The sequence below is a fragment of the Pteropus medius genome, unplaced genomic scaffold, assembly GCF_902729225.1.
Source record: "Pteropus medius unplaced genomic scaffold, Ma_sr-lr_union100, whole genome shotgun sequence".
NCBI lineage: Eukaryota > Metazoa > Chordata > Mammalia > Chiroptera > Pteropodidae > Pteropus > Pteropus medius.
The window spans coordinates 21158157-21161490 of NW_024340692.1; the positions used below are offsets into that span (position 1 = coordinate 21158157).

At 37.5% G+C, this 3334-nt stretch overlaps 1 long non-coding RNA gene across 2 annotated transcripts in view; it reads right to left on the minus strand.

Moving 5' to 3' along the window:
- LOC120586972 (uncharacterized) overlaps positions 1-3004 on the minus strand; it is a 29343-nt gene extending 26339 nt beyond the window's left edge. Inside the window, exon 1 of one of the 2 annotated variants that reach the window (XR_005648852.1) lies at positions 2862-3004. This is a non-coding gene — a long non-coding RNA (uncharacterized LOC120586972). Of the gene's footprint in view, positions 1-2851 lie in introns of both variants that reach the window. The other variant, XR_005648843.1, reaches the window with a different exon arrangement.
- Between the last annotated feature and the right edge of the window lie 330 nt (positions 3005-3334).

Consider the following 3334-nt stretch of genomic DNA (forward strand, 5'->3'; position numbering starts at 1 on the left):
CACGCACGCACACACACACACGCACGCACTGACATCTTAATGGTCTTCATGTACAAATTTCTTACTTAAAAGGATATCGTAGAAATCAATACTTTGAGTAGTAAAGAAAGATTTTTGTAAAAATTAGCAATTCCTTCTGTTTTATTTTTTTATTGTTAAATCAAGAAAATTAATCACCTTTCATTTTTAAAACATCATGTAGAGCACTAGCCCATTTTTAGCAACTGATTTCTTTCTCTGTTTCTATGTAACTTCTTTGGTTTCTTCTATCTATGTAGATGTTCATCCAGTGACACTGATTATTTTTGGTGTTAATATTTGAGGAGATTTGTTGCTTTTTAATATCTTTCTGTATTGTTTGAATTAGTTATGATACATGTTCCATTTTTTAATATAACAAAGTAATTACTCAACTATAATTTATTTATTTTTAATGGAGGAATAAGACATTTGAGAATTTTTTACTATAATGAGTTAGCGTTGTAGTGATGCATAAGATTGAAATATCCTTGAAAGAAACAACTGCACCTGCATTACATTTGTGTTCCTCATGACACTGTATACAGAGCAAATGCTCAATAAGTGTTTCTTAACTAATTGCACATTATTTTTTCTATTTAGATTTGAGAACTGCCAGAGAGAAAATGCCCCGAGAAACCATCATGTAAGTACTCTAAAGAAATTCCCATTGAATTTTATTTTGTGTCTCCTCAAAGCACAATTTCAGTTTGTCTGCAACTTAACACTAAGCCCTAGATAATCGTCTTTTGAAGCTACACTCAAACAATTATTTTACTTATTTGTTTATTAGCTCATTCAACAAATGTTTATTGAGCACCTACTATGTGTAATTACCTTCCTGTGCTATGTGTGAAACAATGAACAAAACAATGTCCTATCCTCAAAGAGCTTACATTTTAGTAAGAGAAGACATTCGAGAAATAAATAAATGAATATATAACTTCTCATATGGTGATAATGCTATGAAAAATAATATAGGTAAGAGGAGAATGACAAGGTAGGGGACATAAGGTGGGCACAGAAAGCCTGATAAGGCGATGTTTGACCAGAGACATTAGTGGCCTAAAAGAATGAGGCTTGTGGTTATCTTGGCAGGGATCCTTTCAGACAAAAGTTTGGTTAAGTGTAGAGTACAAGGGTTGATCACCTGAGCGACAGAATGAATGGAGATACCATTTAATGAGATAAAGACAGGTTTGGCCGGATGGGTGGGACAAGAGTGTACGGGAAATTAAGAGTTTGGTTTTTAGATGTGTTTAGTTTGAGATGACGTTAGGCATCCAAACTGAAGGGTTGAGTAAACAATTGGGTAGGTGAGTCTGGAAGCCAAAGTACATGTTGAGTTCTGTGGGTCTTCAGGTCAATGAACGTGTTATTAAATTAATCATATGCATTAAGCCAAATGTATAGCCATCTTGATGTAACACAGGTTAAAATAACAATAAATATTCCTTCCTTACAAAAATCCACTGATTTTGAAATATAAAATAAATTATAAGAACTTTTTTTCTTTAAGCAATTTACTCTTTCAATTTGTGTATAAGAAGAAAAACTTCTGGTGTAGACCTATGGTGTGGTTTTCTTTCTGCTGGCCATTTGAAACAGCAGACCTGGGGCTTGTCAAAATAAGGCACTACTGAATGGAGGTGAGATCCTTTGCCTCACTGAACCCTGTGCTTACTGGCCTGACTGTGTAAGGCATCCATCTGTCAAGCATAAAGTCCATGCAAGCTGAATAGCCACTGCATTGTTGGAATTACTGCCTTGACAAGCAGTTTTACACCTGCAGTGAGTTTTCAATGGAGCCAGCACAATAACTAGGAAATCCTGCCAATTAGTGAATGATGGTGAGCTGCAGGGCAAGCCATGCCAGGACTCAGCAGCAATTGCACCCAGAGACTAGAACATTACATTCTCTCTTCTCCTTTGCCTTATATTCCTCAAATGCTAACATTAGTCCCCAGCAGGTCTCCCACAGCCTTAGCAAGACCTCCCTCCTTCTCTCTGTCCCTTCAGTTTAACTAACACTGAGGTTGAGAGATAAATGGATTTCAGTTAGGCTCAGCATTGTGATCCCTGGCCCAAATCTGTCCTAAATAGCAGCCAAAATTTAAGACTTTGTGGACACTCAAGCAAAGTGACACACTTAATTCAGAGTATGGGATGTTCTAATTCTTCCTACCTGGAAAATGAGCATCATGACCACATACCCTATAAAGATACAGGGATATATGTCTCACAAAACTATGATCACAAGGATGTCTAAATATAGGAGATAAATAAGTAGGCATTGCTTATTTGGAATCAAGAGGCGATACATTATGTACAGCATGCAGAATTATAGGTAAAACTAAAAAGTAAACTGCAGTTTCCATGATCCTTGAAAATCTCAAAGTTGACTCAAACTCAAATCCCCTTATTCCATAGCCAGTGATAGTCCAGTGTCTTCTCTCATGATATTTTTCATGATTTCCTCTATCCTTTATTACCTACGCCCATTGCACTGTTCCCCCCCACCCACCCAATATCTACCCATGCTTCAAACCGAACCCTTTCACTGATGTTTACAAAAAAAGACTCACTTCCACAAACATCTGGTGGGTTTGGTAGCTTTCCTAGAGATTTGAAAGGAAACGTGGAGGGGAGCCATTGTGTCCTACACACCTTCGGTCATCTCACCAGCTTTATCCCTCCTTCCTTTTCCTCCTCTTCTTCTAAGGCCAAACACAGTCTTTACTGTATTTATAACAAATTCTAATTCTAACAAAAATGTGGCCTCTCTGGACTGTCAGTACCCTCATTTATGCAGTCATAAACATAACATGCTTACCTTTACTTACTTTTAATCTCACTGAACTTCCACACATCATGGGTCCAATGGAATTCTATGCTCATGGATATTGCAATCATCATATGAAAATGGAGCCCTAAGCAACACAGACACACATATTGCACAAATATGCTCTGCTCACACAGGCTCCCTTGTCCCTTTGGACTTTACTTACAAAACACAAGTTCCAAGATAAATCATTAAGAATTTCAACATAGCAACAGAAGGGCATTAAACCAAGGACGTGAAACCCTTCTAAGTGTGGTGCCCTGTGTGACTGAAGCAATTGCGTGCCCATGAAGCAGACCATGGAAGTAGATCTTCCAGTCCAAGTCAAGGCTTCAAATTCTGCAGCTCTGGCAGTTATCCAAATGAACCCTCTGAGATACCAAACCAGAAATACTCAACAAAGCTTCTCACAAATATTTGATCCACAAGAACTGTGAGAGATGATAAATATCTGTTATGCATGAACAAATAACT